This window comes from Stegodyphus dumicola, chromosome 8, assembly GCF_044657685.1.
Source record: "Stegodyphus dumicola isolate Sdum_Otavi_A_Nest chromosome 8, ASM4465768v1".
Taxonomy (NCBI): Eukaryota; Metazoa; Arthropoda; class Arachnida; order Araneae; family Eresidae; genus Stegodyphus; species Stegodyphus dumicola.
Genome location: NC_140775.1, coordinates 96,901,619 through 96,922,556, shown reverse-complemented (window position 1 = coordinate 96,922,556; position 20,938 = coordinate 96,901,619). Strand labels below are relative to the sequence as shown.

At 31.5% G+C, this 20,938-nt stretch overlaps 1 long non-coding RNA gene across 4 annotated transcripts in view; it reads right to left on the bottom strand.

Annotated features, from left to right (window-relative positions):
• LOC118199818 (uncharacterized) overlaps positions 1-20,938 on the bottom strand; it is a 222,510-nt gene that overhangs the window by 108,470 nt on the left and 93,102 nt on the right. For all 4 annotated transcript variants that reach the window (XR_015042631.1, XR_015042629.1, XR_015042628.1 and 1 more), the window contains exon 2: positions 13,289-13,354. This is a non-coding gene — a long non-coding RNA (uncharacterized LOC118199818). The remainder of the gene's footprint in view (positions 1-13,288; positions 13,355-20,938) is intronic.

Below are 20,938 nucleotides of genomic sequence, written 5' to 3'. Positions count from 1 at the left end.
TCCAAATTTTTAAGAGGTTTTAAAACCATCCAATAATTTTTAGTGATCCTATATTTCCTTCATAAAAACGAAAAAGATTGGAACTTGCGATATTGGTGTATCTGGAATCCTAGTTTGTTTTGATATGACTATAGTTTCTTGCAGTTTGTAAGGATGCGTTTCTTAACCTATGTCATATTCCTCAGTTTAGGAACAGATTTAAAGAACAGCAGACTTTGAACTGAATTTGGTTATTTATCAAGGCGGGAATGATCACGGAATATCTACCTTTGGAAAATTGCTTTCGTTAAGAGAAACTGGTTCGTATGCATTTTGCACATAGATAGGAGAAGACATATGCAGGCAGGCAATTAGTCTTTAAGATCTTAGATTTCGATTACCCCTCGGCCACTGAGTTACAGATGACTGCTCTCTAAATTAAATTTTAATACATCTCACACTTCATTAACTGTCGTTGGAAACCGAGAACAAAATCTTTAATCAATTGGTATTGTATTTAATATTAAAAGAGGGGAAATGAAAATTATCTATAAGGTGCTGGTGCAAGTGACTATGCAGTGAATATTGTTTTTTTTTTCCCTCATTGTAGGAAACATACAAAATCAGTTATGCCATCTGCGCCAACAGAACATCAGACTTTGTTATTGATAACCGTACATGCTGGCCATATAAGGTGAAAGTCTCCATTTTTTTATATCACTTACAGCTTAGTCAAATCTTCTTGCTGGCTCTTAGCTCTTATACTTTTATTCGGTTAGTAATCTTTAAAAAGCTTTTGCGAGCTCAAAATTTCATAGATCACTTTCTGATTTGAAAAAAGCAGCTTTCATAAAGATGCTGACATCTTAATGCAACTAATGTTTAAGTTTACTTCTCTGATCAATAATGGTAGCCAAAATTCCTTCTTGCACAACGATTCCTCTGCATAATTACGCGAACGCCTTTACAAACGCTGATTTTTGTAGTTACGACTGATCTTCATAAAGACACCGGCATATTTATGAAAACGGTTTTGCTTCAATTAATCGTCATAAAGCTGCTGGCCCATTTATGAAGGTTATTTAAGTTAAAAAATTAATCTTCATGAGCTTCCAGGGAAATGTAGTAAAATTTAAACCTTGATTAGCACTGACAGAACTGCATAAGGGTGCATCCTCTTCATGTTGGAACATCATTGTGAAAATGCCTTCGGGACTTTGCCATTGTCAAATAAGCAAACAAACCTTGACAAAACTAACTAATCTGCTTTATAGGTAGAGGAACATTTAAGACCGATTATTATTAGGCAGCCGTCTTCTGGTTAATTTAAAACTAAAAGCCTAACTGACTAACGACAAAGAAAACTATGCCTAATGAATGCCAGAATTAATGTTATGCCTAGGAGATCGCAAAATAAGTATTTTTAGTAAAAATAGTAAAGATGAGGCATATATGACCACAAAATACAACAAAAAAATTAACGTGAATTAATTAAAAAGCTGACAATATGTTCTTCTCAAAAAATTGAAAAGAAAGTATTCTTAGATATGGAACTTGTGCCTTAAAATAAAGATGCAAAACGATCAAACTAGGCATCATTTTTTTAAAATTAAGATACGATCCCTTCCCACTTAGATCCTCAGTGACCTTTGATCCTACCCATGTTTCCCTCCTTTTCGTGGTACCTTTTCTTTAACGGCCCGTTAAAACGCTTGTTGCAGGTTGTACAGTAAAAGCCTTTTCATCTCGTAACTCACAGTACTATTTTTTTTCCAAAGTGTATTATTAGAATTCGAACTGCTCCTTTCAAAAGCCCCCAACTGTCTTATGTTACTTGGTGACTTGCGTGCTTCAGGATTTCATTGCTGCTGATATGGGACCATGAGATATGTTGAAGCGTTTGACTTGTAAGGTGATACGTATTTAATCACTGTAAATACTTGAAGAGCATTGTTTATCTAAAGACTTTTGCCCTATGCTCACAATGCATTTTGTACGCAAAAAATTTCTGATTTTCATATCACATCATTTAAAACTACAGAGTTAGGACTAAAAAAACTTCACACAGAGCGCATTTCAGCCTCTCAGACCCGCGTTATATTATTTCTGCCATCTCTGATAAGTTTGTAATTATTCGGCTTTGCGTTGCTGCCGACATTTAGATTGTTACGCCGGTTAGAGTATTCAGCCAACTTCGATTATAATTTAAATTGTATAGTTTTTACTATTTGTCTACATTTAAATTTAAATTTGACTTTTAGTTTACTTACATCGTCACAAGTGGTGGCCGATCCTGTTAGCACGATAACTGCATTTATGTTGAAAATTGTGTGTATGAAAAGGTTATTTTAGAACCTTTTTAAGACTCTGTAGTTAATTTCAGACACAACTATAATTCGCCTTACATCGGTTAGGAGTTTCAAACTAGTTTTTGCTCCCAAAGCAAGTCAAACTTTATAAATTTCTGAATACAATTTCTAAATCTTCAAATAACGTCTTCGCTTTATATTTAATATCTTGTTACTGTGTAACATCTTTTGCTCTAAATTTAGGTTTTTAAGAAAAAGAATCAGGCATTACAAGATATATAATCACATATTATAGAAATACAAAGTAGCTAATCCTTACTCATAACCCCACTGTCGGAGTGTTACAATTTTAAAGACATTTTCATTTGTATCATTTTTTCCAGCTCCGCTTTCAAATTCAAAATGAGCAAATAATGTAAAGATATTGATCATTAATACTGTGAAAGGCATTTGAATTCATTCATGTATTTCATTTATATGACTAACAAGTGGCACATTCACAATATACATACCCTCAAAACAATTATTTTTTCCATAAAATAATACAGATTTTATTAGCTTTGAACAGGTGTACATTTAATTACGGTAAAATACATGAGACCTATTAGACTAAACAGGAATTTCTTGGAAGTCTACTGATGAGAATTCATCTCATAAAGGTTAGAGGGAAGAAAAGCGCAAACTGTCTCTAGCCAATATCTCGCAGAGAGCTGAACCTCGAAAGAAACTACCAGATAGCCAACAACTTTCTTGACAACAGCAGTCCAAAAAGTCACTCATAAATACTGACTTAATTGTTTTCCATTTTTAAACCAAAGAAAAATGTAAAATACGCTAAATACATTTTTATAGTTTATGAAAAATACAAGTAGTTTGGCATCTTTAAACACATACTTTTAAGCATGGGAAATTTTAATCAATATTTTCCTGATGAAATATCTGCTGTCCCTCACATAATAAAAGCAGCCTTCTTACTACTAATAATAAAGTTAAATTCTGGCTAAACTGCTAAAAGTTACGAGTAAATAACAAATACGTTTATACAAGACATAAAAAGCAGTTTTACATGAAATAAAATATCTCGATTTTTTTTACATAATTGCACAATGATCAGAGAATTTAAAATGATATTTTCTAAATATTGTATTCTAATAGTACCATAAATTTAATGGCAGTTCAAATCCATACCATTCAGTTATGTATTAATCTTCGTAAAAGTAAAAGTCTATTTAGTGTAAAACATTCATCTCGTCAGGAAAATATTTGTCTACTTTAACTCGTTTGAAACACGTTTGATTAAAGCTCCAAACAAATTTTCGGCTAGTTCTATTCAATGTTTTTTTAAAACCCCTTAATGATTTCTGTGTCATTTTGTTATTTTTAATCTAAATTATGAGAGAATCATTTAGGTTATTTTCTATCATTTTATTTATAAATCTCGATATCACGTGAGCACATTTGAAGCCATAAAGAGAGCCACTGTTAAATTTAATTCAGTATAAAAACGCAGTGTCAGTAATATAATAGTTAATGTACAAATTTTGCTGAATTCAAATAGGTTAAAGAATAAATTGTTTGCAGTACGTGAATTATGCTGAAGATACAATTAATTTGAATATGTAAAGTACTTCATTTAGAAAATCTGAAATATTGATAATGACAATGGTCATCCCATCAGTCGAGAGGATAATTCTCATAATGAACTCCTACACTATTTAGCGAGGCGTTGTTAACCCTTTAAGGCAATCAAAGCATTTCTCTACAAGGTAGAGGAGGAGTCTAATGGAACAGAGCAGAATTTAGGTGGGGCTTGCTCACCAGTCCCCTCCCCAAAGTCTATTAGGCATGTTCAATTAGATTCAAATCCAGACATCTGACTGCCCTCTACATCTTTTACATATGAGTGCTCCGAAAAACTTTGAATTGCAGTTCTACTAGTTTCCTGTTAAACCAAGACCAAAACCATGTAGTGCACCTTCTTTCACAAAGATTTTAATTAAACGCTATCACTCAAAACTATCACTTCCCTTTAACGACTTTGAGTAAGAAAGTATTTTCAGAACTCATTTTGAATCTTGACTTGATTCCGTTAATTGCCTTTCCCCCTTCAGCCTACAGTCTTCTACGAAAGTCATAACTTTGTATAGAATCTGTCAGAAACTCCAAATGAGAATACACTTCAGTTAGTTCTCATAAGAAAATAAAACCAATCTTGAAGACAAAAAATGCCACTATATATCCTCTAAAAATCTTGTGAAACGAAACAGTAGATTACATTTTAAAATTATAAGTTTAATATTTTCATTTACTGTTAAAACACTGAAATCTTGTGAAATCTTGAATAATCTATTCAAGGTTTAGGCTTAGGAGACTTAAAGCAGCTTTGTTTCAAAGGCTGCAACAGCACACATTTCTTGTTTTTGCAAGAGAAAACCTGGATTGCGTAGAAAATGCCCTAGGCCTGGTTTTGGTAATCAGACCCAGAATCTACTTCCTCCGCTCAAATGGACATTGCAACTTTGCATCGTCGATAGGGTAGCTGATACACTGGGGTAGTTCTGCTTATCAGCTATTTAAGCGCTGTTGGCAGATTTATCTATTTCAAAACGGCTTGTGTGCATGTCTACTTCAAGGGTCAAAGCTAGGAAAGCTTGAAAAAGTCATTAAATAAGTGGTAATGCGACAATATACAGTATTATTTAAAATATGCAAATCAAAACGGAAAACAGCATAATTACTGAGTGTATGTAGAAACATGATACTGGAGGAATGATGAAAATTACAGCACAAGACGAATTAATCTAGGCTATTAGAAATTCTTCTTGTTATGCTTGCACTCTTCTATACATTTAAGCGCAGACTGATTTCTGCAAGTACCCATATTATTAGCGTATACCTGAGGCAGATTTGTGAAGTTAGTCAACTCTCTACTGTCTCCGACTGAAAAAGTTAGCTGTTTCCGAGCAGTCAAAGATGGAATGGTCAGGATCATCAAACCATCATAGCCATTGGTAGCAAGTTACTCGTATTATTAGCGTATACCTGCGACAAGTTTATGAAGTTAGTCAACTCTCAACTGTCGGCGACTGAAAAAGTCAGCTGTCTCTGAGCAGTCGAAGAAGGAATGGTCGGGATCATTAAACCATCATAGCCATTGATAGTTAATACGATAAGGGCCATGTCCACTCTATGTTATATAAAACCATAATTAAGAACTGGTCAACTTTTAGGAAAACGTCGCATATTCTGTTAGCTAAGCTACCAGAGCTTGAACACCATAACGCCAAAGAAGTAATCATTAATGCTAATTTATTGCCAATATGAAGATATCATACTTTCCTCAGTGGGAGACTGAAATTTTACATTCTTAAGCAAAAGCAACACAAGTTCATTTTGGGAAGGAATCTACCGGTTAAATCATTTAGGTTCTAGTTTGATAACCTTTATTCTGCTTCATATTGTTTTTCTTAAGTAAAGGTATTGCAACATAAGAAATAGGTGTTCTTATAGAACTTTTCTTTACATGAAGTCATACATTTAAAAGAAGCTAAAATTTTGCCTTCAGAAATCGTACAAAATGTAGCCAATCTAATAATATGAAAATTATTAAAATTATGGAATAATCGGATAAAGAGAGGAGGAGATAGGAAGCAAACTTCAATGTCCTTTTTTATTGTTAAATACGTTGGAAAAGATTTCAAATTAAGAGACGGTAACACAAATGATCCAAATGCACGCAGATTTGAATTGTTCAAAGAGCGTACGCATACTTCTGTCAGGCAACGTATTGGAAAGTGGTTTGGCGATTTAAACAGTTTTTGACGTAACTAGCAGATAAAATCCTACCTAGAAGTATAAAAAATTTTCGATAACATAAAAATTCATTATTTCCAAAAATGTCGTTGGTAAAAATCAAGATATTTTTTATAAGTAATCAACTTATAAAAAATATCTTGATATTTATTTATTTATTCATATATCTTATTTTTACTTCTGTTCTCAAATATTTACCTAACTGCTTTTTTTTTTTTTTTTTTTTTTTTTTTTTTTTTTTTTGTACAAATAGTGTGCGATGAACTTGACAAACTTGTACAAATTATTATTATTATTATTATTATTATTATTATTATTATTATTTTTTGAGAGAGAGAGAGAAGGGGTATCTTTTTCTTTCCATATTTTCTCTTTTTACTTCCTCCTACGAAAGGAAGTACGGTAATCGCGAAAAATTTCGGGTATCTTACTTCAACAGAAATATCCATTTTGACTATTCCCAAATCCACTTTGACCATATTTTTTATTTCCGTACGTACGGATAGAATAAAGGGCTCTTTCCCAAAACGGATTGTAGGATGGATTTAAATAGATTCAAAATGGATTTTTTCGTGCCGACTGTATACGTACGAACGTACCTATGTATCTCGCATAACGCAAAAACGATTAGCCGTAGAAAACTCAAAATTTTTTATATGGGACTGTTATAATATCTAATTGTACATCTACCTTATATATAAATATACTTATATAATTGAAATTTCCTTTTAAAAAGTTTTTTCGAGATTCAATTTTAAATGCTCCTGGGTTACTTCAAATACAATTCTACTAACTTTATATAAGAAGATAATATACACAATATTCCATTAGCACATAAATAATTATTTTGTTACTTTGCAGCTATTGCGCAAGTATTAGGAAATTTATTTCAATATATCAATGTATTTCACCCTCTATTTTCGCAATCGTTGGTCGTAGTCATATATTTCCAGTTATAGAAGTGCTTCGAATGATGAAAATACTCATGTTTTGGCAATGTCAAATTTTAAAACAAATTAAAATTAATATTAGACAGATTACTAAATCTAACTTTTACTGTGGTCTCCTTGTTCCTACATTTGTTTTTTGGGAAAGTTTTATACTCGCTGTAAAAAAAAAAAAAAAAAAAAAAAAGTTTGACTTCCGTTCGACAACAAATTGTCCGGGATATTTAATTACAAAATTTGCAATTTTTGATGTCATTTTCAACTTGCTTTAATAGGCCGTAGAAGGAAATCATGTGGTGTCCCCATCAGATTTCTTTCTTTCATAAAATTTTTAATTTAGCATGTTTTAACATAGTTATTTGGTTTCATGAGACGCTAAGTTTAATGCGAAAAGAAACGTTATCAGTCACACCACGCATACCAAAAATATGTAAATATAAATACTATCGAAACGTGTCAGAAAATAACTTTTATAAATATATGCTAAGTAAAGTAGCATGTCAATGAATTCAATGTAACAGCTGCATAAACGCATTATATAATAATGATAAAACGTACATAGTAATTGTTTTTCCAAAAGAAAGGCGTGTCCTTTATTTTCTTTAGAAAAGATCGCCTCTTCACACCTGTGTTTGAACATTAGATATACCAGTGTCTGCAGATTCTTGCCACACCTTGCAATAGCAACAAAGAGATTCAGATATATGACGTGACAAAATCTCTTAAATAGTCTTTCATTTAGCGTGATAAACTTCCATAACGGTTTAAGAGTAATTCTTTTGCATGGTTCTTAATCGGTTTGTTTTTTCAGTTCAGCAATTGAATCTACGATAATAGATTGTAGTGAAACCATTAAGGACTACCATGTATTCTTATATACATTTTTATCACTGAACAGCATTATGTGTGCAAGATTTCTTAAAAATAATTCTCCATTCACATTAATTTCAATTGCTTCATTGTATTCCTTTGCTGAAAGAGTTTATAGAACTATTCTGCGCCTGCGAAGATTGAAAAGAGAAATCAGATATCATTTCATATACTTTGATACATGTCATACGTTTTTTTATAAAAGGTTTCGAATCTGAACTAGATAATCATTAGAGTGTTACTTAACTAAGTAAACAACCCCACTGATTACGCAGTACTCTAACGATTATCGAGGAAGTACATCTGTAGTTAAGTAATAGTTTAACAATCATCCATAGTATGTTAAAACTGGAAAATTATTTAATTAATGTTCCAAACAACTACCCTGATTAAATTCCAGATTATTAAAAGTAAAACATAATATACAGAACGACGACGTGATCTTTCGAGTGCTACATTTCACCAGACGACAAAGCACCTTCTGCCAATAATATTTTTTCTGTCGGAAGAAAATGCTATCAAACAAATCAAAAATAACAGAACGTTAGCAAGTCATGTTTCCAAAAAAAAAAAAAAAGGGCTAACTGGAGAATTATTTAAAAACTGAAGCACACATAAATATATTTCAGATTAAATTCAGCACTAAAATACAAATTTAATAAATTATTTAATTCAGATTTTTATTACCTACCTGCCAAATAAAAAAAAAATGCATATTTTATTTACATAACATTTACTTTTGTTCGTGTCAGATTTATCTCAGATGGGTATGCGATATCGAATCAAAGATCTAATATATACATATAGTGTACTTGGTAAAATGATTAAGTATAATTAATTTAGCACTATGGAATCTAGAATGTGATAGTTGTAAAAAACGAATAAACGTTAGTGGGCATAATACACTTTCAGTTACTAGTTCAATTATTTCTTCTGCTGACTCAAAGTTTTTTGCTTATAAAGAGGGGAATGGATATTAAATTCATCATGAAAAGCAGCTCCGATTCTTCAGTTATAACGTTTACCTTTTATTAGTGCGATAAATATTTGAAATTTGTGATTTGATTGCCACTGTCAGATATTTTATCCACTGCAGCATAAACTAGTTTTTTCTTAAAGAGGAACTCAGAAGTTCCGAGCCTAACATTGCCTAACATTTGAAATGATGTTAACTCTTCCATAGTAAGTCATTTGATTGGTTATATTCTTTACAAGTAGTGTGAAGTAATTCTGAAAGAAGAAGGCATTCTAATGGTCTTACAATTTCATTATTAATATAGCATAAACAAAGCTAATGAAATTTTGAAATAATTGCTAATAATTGCTTAGAACTCTGATTTTTATTTTGAAATAGATTTATTAACCTTTCAGGTTAGTTTGATGTTCTAAGTCCCTTTATTTTGTCAGGTGAATCAATTCTTTTTCGAGTTATTTTTTACAAAAAGAAGGTCTGCTTAGCTATCACTTGTCACAAACGGTTTTCTTTCTTTTCTAGTCCCTTCCTTCAAACACTTTTTTCAGTAGAGAAGTTTCTGAAAAATATCGCCTTTCTGAAGAGTTTCTTAGAAACTGGAAAATTTTCCGTGACTTCTCATTACAAACAGCATTTGCTTTCATTCTTCATTCCTTTATTCCAAAGGAGTTTTTATCATGCTTTTTCTTATACAATCACTTTAACGCCCACTTTTTATGATAAGGATAGAAATAACTAATTCCTTAAAATATATGCTTGTTCTCAGTCCTTTCTTTAGCTGTTTCATAGATTTTATAATCCTTCAATACCTGACTAATTCTTTAAAAAATATGTCTATTCTATGCTTTTTGAAAACACTTTCATCTGTGTTAATATTCATGTTAATATTTCACTATTTTATATGATGTTCTTTACCGTTTGATTATTTAAAGTTCTTTTTGTAAGCTGAATTCTTCTAAGAATGTTCTCCAAATCAGCATTTTTCAAAGTCAGAAGTTCAATTTTGACAAAGCTATTCCTTTTCCAGACTATTCCTTATGAAAGCATTCTTCCCTTCAGATTGGAAAGGTTTTTCCCTCCACTATTAATTTCTTCTAAGCAATATTCTGAAATTACTTCTTTTCTTACCAAAAGCGCTACTAACGAAGCTAAATTCCGAAGTCCAATTTCTAGGCAACTCTTTTTTCAGTGCTTCTCCTTGACATCCTTCTCCTCAAATGAGACTACTCATTTTTACCTACTCTTTTTCTATTGGTTTCTGTGTTCGCAAAAGCTTCGTAAAGTATTAATTAGTTAAGGAAGGCAATGATTATTAGGAAACATCTACAAGCTACTCTGCATGCATCATCCAAACCCTCTTCAAGCATTCTTCAGGACATAGAAATTTATATCCCAGATGAAAACTAAAATAAGCCCGATGGACCAAACTCTTTCCATCCAAAGCACTCAGCTTAAGAGATGGACAAGTAAATATACAGATCTTATCCCACCGGAGAAGGCATTTTAATTTCTTTTTCGTCTTGAAAGCTATCTATTCATCTTTTTAATCTTCTCTTCGGCACTCAGGGAATGGAAGGAGAAAATCCATTTGGTCGCATCCTTGCGCCTACGGCAACGTCCATTAGGTCTTGAAGAAAGAAAGAAATATATTCTCAAGTTAATGGAAAATAATATGGGCAATAGAGGTTTAAGTCATCAGAGATCGATTTCTTTTAAGATTTATTTTTACTACCTATACATATCTTTAGAGTTAGTTTCGCCATTTTCATATAAGATAGATTGCGTTTTGACATCAGAAGAATACATAGCGATGGTTTCTAAATTTTTTGAACATTAATGGTACGTTATGTTATCATGCATTTGTCATGCACAAAATTAGGTAAAATCTCATCTTTGCACGAAACATAAGACTTTAAATTTATCTTCAACGAGGCTGTAAAATAGCCAGATACCAAACTTCTGCCATTCGACATGATACAAGATATTATGATTTGAAGTTACAGTTATATTGCCCGCAATGAACGCACAAGCTTAAAGACAATAAAAGTACTTCTTAATAATTTAAATAGTGATCTTATTTTTAATATCAAATCTAATCGATTAATAGCAATTTAAAATGCTATTAATTTATAATATGTCTAAAGGTTAACTTTTACAAAGATTTAGGATATTATTGCAATTAATGGAAGATGTTTCTAATATCCTATATTAAGTATTTAGATAGAGAATCCTTTAATTTTTATGACTAATAAGATTTTCGGTTAGGTAATTCGTTCATAAAAACAGTGAGTTAGCAACAGGAATAAAAAATCTTATATTCTGTGTGCATTTTGTATATGTACAGACAAGAAGGATGAATTTTTAAAACTGAATTTATTTCGCTACTATTTGACATCTAGTATAGTATATATAAATGTTTTCATGCTTATAGGGATAAATATTAAAATTAGTAGGTCAAGAAAATTTTTTGTTTCCCTTTTTGTATTATTCTTAAAACAATACCATCTATCTGAGACTTTATCTGTATTTGAAATTCAGCTTATCGAAGATATTGAAAGATATATTCATTCTGACTGAAATAATTCATAACGTATTTGGAATACGAGTGTTTCCTGTCATCGTTATTTCTTTAGGAATTAGCAGAGACAGTTGCTTCAAGATTCAGTTCCCAGGTTAGGTATAACAGTTTCTGCCTGTCGTTTCTACACTGTATGCGGGCGCCTAAAATAAGTTGTTTTGTAAATTCTCTATGTGAATGATGGTAAGGAAAGACGAATAAGTAACATTTTTTAAGATATCGAAATCTAAACTGGAGTAATGGTGAGCTAATGTCTTACTGTTATAACCATGAAATGTTAAGTCTCTAGACAAGTTCTGGAGTTCAAAATTTTTATTAGTAGTTTATTTTTTTATTTTGAGTGTTGTTAGTTTTTTCTTCTGATGAGTTTATTTTTACTTTTTATTAGCCCAAAGTAGCGGCTGCTAGTCTCGAAACCGCATTTTGTGTCTTTTCGCTACAAATGGCGAATCATATTTTAAATTGTTGCAACCAAACATTATCGCCCTGTATTATATTTAAGGAAATTAAATAATGAAGACTCTGCATGAATTTTTGTACGTTTATCGCACTGTGAAAAAACGACGGTACCTAGAACCATCAAATTTTCAGTAACATAACCCTCCACCTGAACATGGGCAACTGGAACCCGAATTTTGAATTTCGATTTTTTATTATACATTTCATATTTTGTAAAACGTTAAAAGATTTTTGATTAACGGACTCAACGATTTCAACAACTACGAAAAAAAAAGACATTTCTATCTCCAGCGAAAAGAAAAGACATTTCTATCTCCAGTGCGCAAGACTGTGTATCGAGAATTTTAAACGAATGCTGTTTTTAAATATTTTGTGATATTGCTGTTGAACTGAATTTTATGTTGTTTAAGTGGGAAGAATATGATATTCAATAAATAAAGTTGACTTACAAAACGCCCCTTTGGGCGTAAAATAAAATCTGAAAAGCTTTCAGATTTTTTGTTTGCTTTTTTTAAATTTAAATTTAATTTTTATGTGAGCCACGCAATTATGATCAATGTATAATTTTTATGTTTATAAGACATTAGCTGCAAATTCAATAATGGATATGGATTTATTCAATACGGAATTAGTAATCATTCAGGTGAGCTAGTTACGTTTCGTAAGATGCTCTTTCAATCGATTAAAATGTCTAATTTAGGTCAGTGTAATAAGCGCTGAAAACTTATCTAAATTATTAAATTAATTTTTTATATCTACGCGAAGTGATATAAAAGAGTGAAACGTTTGTATTTAACATATGAAACTGTTAAAGCTAGATCCTCATTGTAGAGATCATAGAAAAAGTTAAATTTTGGATATATAAAACTACTCTTTCTCTCGGTGTTAAAACTATTTTCCAAAAACTATTTACATTATTTTTGAGAAATTTCACAATTGAATCAAGTCTTAACACACTTGAGTGTAAGAGGTTAGCATGCCTAACCAGTGACTGAAAGATCTGCAATTCGAATTATGACAAAGATGCAGTTGATTTCTCAAGTTTCTTGGTTTCCAAAAACATAATGCTCTATTTAAATATTTAAGGAGACTAACATTGAAAAGATTTTTTTCCTCCAAGAATTTCATGAAAATTAAAAGTTAGCATCAATAGAAGAAGAAACAATGTCATTCAGATTATGCTGTGAATTATGTTTAATTTCTGAAATGAATTATGTTTAATTTCAATGGAAGAGGTTTAAATTTCAAACTTTTGCTATGTTGTTTCAGCGCAATAGATTGAATATTCTCGGCGATTTTTAAGAAAATAATTATAAGCAAAATGACAAAAAAGTTAATAGTATAAAGAACCCGAACTTACATTCAAGTACCTATGCTGCTGAAAATGGCTATCTTGGTCTGTTAAAACTTGCTACTTCTTGTCAACCTAAAAATCACAAAATCATGAATAAAACGCGTTTCTACGTACATTACATAAAAAATATTTTAAGCAAACTTATAAAGTAATTTATCGGATATTTAAGTTAGGTAAAGTGTAGAAGTTTATTTAAAATATAATGCGATCATTTCTTTAAAATACAGCTTTGCGAAATATCCGTGCGTGACAGTACCCATGCACGCATTCAGCGGTATGCACAAGAGTAGTCGTTTTAGACTTCTGTTTTAGACAAAAAGGCACTAGTACCAATAACGTAATCCTTGCCCATGCAGGAGCTGTGTTTTCTCACAAATATGAAATATTGCAAACATATCCCAATAAAATTACTCACTAACTTAAGTGTACCTAGCTTTCATGTCTATGATTTGTTAGAGGAACAATAATAAAGGAATGTAAAGGGTTGCCGCCGAATAGCATTATATGCCCATCCTATTTTTAACTTTCCCCTTTTCGAAAATCAGTTTCTGTACTAATTGAAACAATACTTTAAGTTCTGAATGCCACCCTAAACGGTATAGTAGTTAGCGCTGCGGGCTGTTGTATCGCTGGGCCTGGGTTCGATTCTCGGAAAAGGCTTGATAAGTATGTAGTATCGAAGCGACATGCGGGCACTTAAAATACGAATGATCTGAAAGTCCTCTCGAGAAGTTGAGCAAGGGAAGACGAGTGGGAGATAGTCAATTTCATCCCTCTGCGTGTTCTTGAAATGAATTGATCAAAACTAGCGCGAAACTTCCTCGTTTCTCGCGAGTGGAGAACTGATTCCTCGCTGCGGTACACCGCTGGAAACGTTCTCGATGAACGAGGTAACTAAGCAACCAATTTGCCATTCCCGACGAACACATTACATTGTAACTATCGGCCATTTGAAACAAGTTCTGAGTTCACTTCATCTCGAGAACAGTAATCTTTTCAGTTTCTGTCTATTATAAAATAAGAAGCTATCTGTTGAGTCTCTATGACATTTATGAGGGACTATATAAGTTATAATAAATAAATCATAAAGCAGAAATCCGTCTTGCGTGAAACTGCTCATTGAATATTTGCCCAGAAACTGCACCTAGTTTGCCTGCGAAAAGTTCAAATAAAACTTTATAATTTATCATTTTATAATAAAACATAACATTTATTTCTATAATTTATTTCTGCTTATCAAAATAATATCCCAAAACAAGATTTTGTATCACAATCATCTAAAAGGAAAGGAAGTATTGCAATAGCGAAAAACTTCGGGTATCATATTTCAATGGAAACATAAATTTTGACTCTTCCCGAATCTCTTTCGATTAATTTTTGCTTGACATCTATACGTACGGACAGAATAAAGACCTCTTTTTTCTAAAGGGGATTGTAAATAGGGTCTTCTTTTTTCTAAAATGGATTTAAATTAGATTAAAAACGGAATTTTTCGGGACGTCTGTACGTACGTACATATGTATATATCTCGCATAAACCAAAACTAAGTAGCGGTAGACCCGTTGAAATTTCGTATGTGGGACTGCTGTAACATCTAGTAATGCACCTTTTTATTGCAGTCTGCACCCACCCCCTTACCCGGCTTTAAAATCATTTTGTTTACAAACCCGGCATTGTGTTTGTTACCCGGCATTTGTTTTCGTAATCGCTGCTCCTAGTCATACACTTTCAATTACCGAAGCGTTTTAAATGACGGTGACATTCATGCTTTGGCAATGCCAAGTTAATATAATAATAATAATAATAATTTTTAACAAATAATAAATCCAATTTGTAATGCGGTCTCCCGGTTCCTACACTTACTACATAAATTTTATTCCTTAATATAATGTTAGCCTCCTGTCTAAAAATACTGCTGCTGAAATACATGTTAATATAAATATTTTTTGTTCAAATAGAACAGAAATACACCAGAAACAAGAACAAGTAATAAAAAGGCGTTTTTTACAAGTAATAAAAACGCAGCATTACTCAGGAGATTTTATCGACTTCATGGGCAATCACATACTGGTCTAAACAAAACAAACAAACAAACAAAAAAAGAATCTCAATGACTTTAGATTTTACTTTACGCCCAAGCGTTTGTGTGTTACCTTTATTTATTTAATATTATGTTTTTCTCACTTAAACCATAAAATTCAATTCAAGAGCAATATCGCAAAATAATTTTAAAATGAGCATATCTTTAGAATATCGATACACAGTCTCGTGCGCTGGAGATAATTTATTTCCTGTACAGTATTGTCATTGCCCGTTTTGAAATCGTTGAACTTATTAATAAAAAATTCGTTAATAAAAATACGAAATCAAAAATAAAACAAATTCCAAATTCCAAGTTAGGGCTTCCAGATGCCCATATTCGGTGGAAGATTACGTTGTTCAAAATTTGATGGTTCTAGGTACCGCTGCTTTATCACAATGCAAGAAACATAGATACATTTATGTAGATTCTTTATTATTTAATTTCTTTAGATATTAATTTACAGGGCGATAATATTTGGTGGCAACAATTTGAAACGTGAACCGTCATTTATAGTGAATCGACGCAAAATGCCAAAACGAAATTAATAGCTCTTCTGGGCTATTAAATTATAAAAAAATATAAAAAAATTATAAAATAGTAAAAAACATTTTGCTTCTAAAGGCAATTTTTCTCCTCCTGCAGAAGAGAAACCTTTGTCTGATCGCCCTCGAAATCAGCAGAATTTTGGTCAGTATCTATGCGAAACTATATTTACTTTAGTTCTAGTTTTAAATAAATTCTGTTTACTTAGAATTGTCGTTACGAGGCATTAAAAAGAATCTACTTGCTAATTTTAAGCGATATGCACAATAATACTTATCAGTTAACTTACTGCATAATTTGTTTAAGTTTGTTTATTAGTACTATTTTTTTTTTTTTTCGTTTTGTTTTAAAAGTAACTGAGAAAACATATTTATTTGCAGCTATTTAGTGCTCATTAAGTAAGTTAAATATTTTTTTTAATAAAGTTTAAAAAAATTGTTTGTAGTCTTTTTCGGATTTTTGAATAACAAATAAATAACGATTTAATAAACTTATAAGGAATATAAATTGCGTGAAGGCTAAAATCTGACCTATGCTATGTAATATATTAACCCTCAGGGTTTCCAAAAAAGTTACAAGTACCGAAATAACTGAACTATACTGAAGTTAACGATTCTTGAACGTTCTAACATTCTATAAAGCAAACCCCATATCCCTCCTTTTGTGACTACGGGAAAGAATGAAACAGGTGCTCTTCCCTTCCCCAGGTGGGGATTATAGTAAAAGAACTTGAAAGAAAAAAATCGAAAAAGCGATCGAATTCGCAATTTTTTCGAAATAATTCAAACTTTCAAACAAAATAAAATTTTAAACTTAACTAGTTCTGAGAAATATAACAATGCGTTTCAGTTAGTGATTTAAACCCTGATTTTTTTTTTTTTTTTTTTTTTTTTTTTTTTTTTTTTTTCACTAGGAAAATTCCATAGAGTAAGATTTGCCACTTCCTTTGCGTGAAATCCTCTGACACAAGCGATCTTATGAAAACAAAATTCACATCAACGTTTTGAATGAGTCTTAATTTATTAAAAAATGCAAAAGTCTAGCCATGAATTTAGTTTATGATACAGCAATATCAAGTTATTTTTTTTTCTTTATCATTTGGCAATACTATTTTAAGCAGCTGGTTTCAAATACAAAATTTGACGTTCTGCATCTTGAATTTCTGGAGATCTGTTCTTAAATTAATTAAGCCTAAGATAAACATTTAGTTTAAAATTTCCTCAAGATTCGAGTATTAAAGTGTAATTTGAACAAAAAAAATCAGACTGTAATATTCATCACTTTTATAATACTTTACGTTTAAATTTTTTTAATCTCAAAGTTTTAATCTTAAAATTTCTTTGAAGTGCTAGCATGTAATCTTAAGTTTTCAAATTGCTGTTTTTTCTCTAGCCGATTTCATGTAGCGGTTCACTATACCTGTCAAAATAGATCTATTGAAATGCTTTCAGATGTTTTTCTGGCTTGCCTTAGAGGATCTATACACAAAGAATCTATTTTTATGGTGTTAATACCACTTTTACATAAAGGTTTGACTTTTTTTTTTTAATTAGACTGTGTAGTTGCTTTTAAGCATTAACGTGAAAAGTGTGCAATACCCTCGCCGAGACTCTGCGTACCTGGAGCTTTCGAATACACGTCGAGTATGCTTCCAATTACACCATGAAGGTACGCGGAAAGGAGGGAGAAAATACCTTATAAACTTTTTTTACAAAAATTTGGCTACATTATTTTATGCTTCATTTAAAAAAAAATCAGTTATTTTAATTTGTTTACTTTTTATTTTCATTCGAGAGAAATCCCTAACGTAATAGTGCATACACGTTGGTCAACTATTACCCATGTCCATATATTGAATATTTTCCATGCTAAATAACTGCTATTTTTTTAGGTTTTATATATATATATATATATATAACCCAAAAGTTTATATATATATATATATATATATATAACCCAAAAGTTACTTTTTATGCTTTTATTCGCAACTTTACTCTGTAATATTTTGCAGCAAATTTTAAAAACAACTTATCATTATATTCTTATCTTTTATTACAGAGTTGTTTTAACAGTAGATGCTCAATTAATAACAGGTATTACAAAAGTTCTCTACATATGCTTTATCATTTTAACTTTTATTTTATTTATTTAATTTTCCCATTTGTTTTAATTAGGCGCTCTTCTTCAATAAAAAATTAAAAAAAGGGAAAAAATGAAAAGGGCAATCACTTTTATTTCTCTTGTTATTTTATTCGCAGTCTTAAAAAAAAATATCTAACTCTTATTCGTCATATTTTTAGCATTCCTTACTCTCATTATAACACTATAATATTTTGTACCTCTATTATTTCTTTCTCAATTTACAAAATTTTTGTATTATTTTTGCTTTGCTGTTTATTATTCTTCATTTTATGTAACTGCACTTTTTTAAGTTTTCAGATCAGTTTTGATACCCATTTAACTGAATTTATGAATCCAGTTACAATACTACTTGTCAATTATTTTGTACACTTTGAACCCGTCCACAATATTTTTGGGCGTCAAAAATTACCTATTTGTTTGTGTAACAGTTAGTAAAGGTGCTAAGTAATTTATTTTATAAAGCATTTCCAACTATCGTTGATAGCCTTCGCATGCTTTGCCATAATTAATTAAACAAATGTTCTTAAATCTTTATTTGCCTTTAGCGAGTGCCTCTTAAGGCACCAAGCAGTTTAAATGAGTGAAATGAAGCAATTTTCTTGGGTTTGCATATTATATTAAGATAGCCTCAATTTGGAATTAAACTAAATATACAGTTTTTAAAGTTACTTTAATTTACATTTAATATTCTTGCGGATACGTTAAAATATCAGTAAGCTGAACTAACATGGAATGAACTATCACACAACTTAATTTCTAAATAATTTAATTTCAACTTAAACTGATTTACTGCGAAAAAGCGTGTTCCCAGCTATTGCTAAGAGTTTAACATCCCTATATAAGGGTAGTTCGGCCCGAGTTCGAACCGGTTGCATGGTTAGTTTTCCTGGACTTTTCCATTTTTAACTTGAACATGGGTCAGTTTCTCTTAGAAAGCCCTCAACGAAGTCTCGTTTGGTTTATGTAATTATGGTAAAGCACTCGAGGGCTATCTGCTTAAGGGAAAGGGATGCCTTCGTGGAGGACTTTCTAAGGAAAACTGGCTCGTATACAGGTTACACACGAGGAAAGCCAAGAAAACGCCCATCCGTTCGCCGGGATTCGAACTCCGGACCGAATTATCACTCTTCAACGACTTTACCGTTCGGCCCCTGGTGGGCACACCTCTACGAAGACAGCCTTCATGGGATTTTCCAAAGTCAGATAACCAACCTAACCCTGAAATTATTTATGGGTCTTCAAGGCGGATTATTTATTTCTTCCAATAATTAAACTAAATTCTGTTCTCAGTATATCAAGAGTCAGCTAAAAGATAAAGACTATCGATGAAGAATTGAATTTCTGGTAAAAGTTAGTTAAGTCAAATTAATTCACGTTCGCTGTTCTTGGCTACTTTTTATTATTATTATTCTGGCAGTAATTTAGATACATTTGTATTTTTCACGAGTGACTTAATGGAAATGAAATGGAGGTATGACACATTAAAAAACTAGAAGATGCTAACTCTTTAGGAAAATAAAATAATTCTAGATAAATTCAACGGCCTGGATGATTTACAGTATTATTTTCAACGACGTTTCTGAATTCCTGATAGTTTATTTATTTGTGAATAATATCGTTAAAAATAAAATATGTTTTGCGTTACAACGACAACTTCAAAACCATCAGAATATTTCATAAGGGAAATATTTCTATATCTTTTTTAACAATGACATGTTATTAGAGAGTCCAGTACGCATAAACACAGTTTCGTATTACAATCATACTCTCACATCCATTGTTAAGAAAACGAGCTATTCTTCTTGCTACCATCCTCTCAAGCGGTATTAGTGCTTTAGTTTTAAAGTCCTTTGGTGAAAAAACGCAAAAACGGGAAAATTTAACCGTGATTTCTCCTGGATTTGAATCATACACCTTCCCCATGCTAGCTACTTAAATTACGAGAACACGCATAGGATGCACTTCGGTATGCAATATATCCTACATTATTTCATTTAATAGTATTTCCGCGATTATAAGGAGACTACCGAAATGAGTTTTCATATGTTTTCTTTACTGGTGGCAGCAAAATGAACAACAAAGTTGGCTTTGCATTTGTTCTTTTTGAAGGCCATTCTGAGGTTTGTAATTTTAAAAACCGTATACGGAATGAATGCACAATTTTTCAAGCAAAACTTCTGTGTATTTATTTTGTCGTAAAATGGATCAAGAATAATGAGACAGCATCCTCAAGGTACCTTATGTGTTCTGATTTTCTTTCTTCTCTTCACGTTTTGAACAGTATTATCAACAGCGACACATTAGTAATCTCAACCCTATTAACTGTCAGTTTGTTTAAAAATAGGGAACTTGATATCCATTTTGCTTATGAGCAATTTCATCACGGATTCTACAGAAATGAAAGAGTCGATTTCTTAGCTAAAGATGCCTTAAATGTACCCATAGATATCAATATTAACCTTCCAAAGAGCTACTGGAAGTTCTTTCGTTACAAGAAGCATTTAGCTAAATGAATGAGGAATATATTTCATCTTGTAATGCTGAGGGCACTAAACTCTTTCCTTCTATTTACCATAGACTGCATTCCAAGTATTTCCTCCCTGTTAATCTTAAAGTTTCTCCGTTTTTATCTGGTACGGTGAATTTGCAAATTACCTGTTTCGTCTTAATCTAAGATTAAATAATTTATGTGAATGTTCAAAAAACGTATCTCTGTGGAACATTTGATATTTTCAGGTTTTACCTTGGATGGTCCTAAAACATGTTTGCAGAACGACTTGAAAATGTTCGGAGTGATTTGGTCAATGAACTTATCAGTTTTTGTGAATTCCAGACTGCTGTTCTCTGTTTTCGTTCATTTTATTTACGCATGTAATATTTCATGTTTT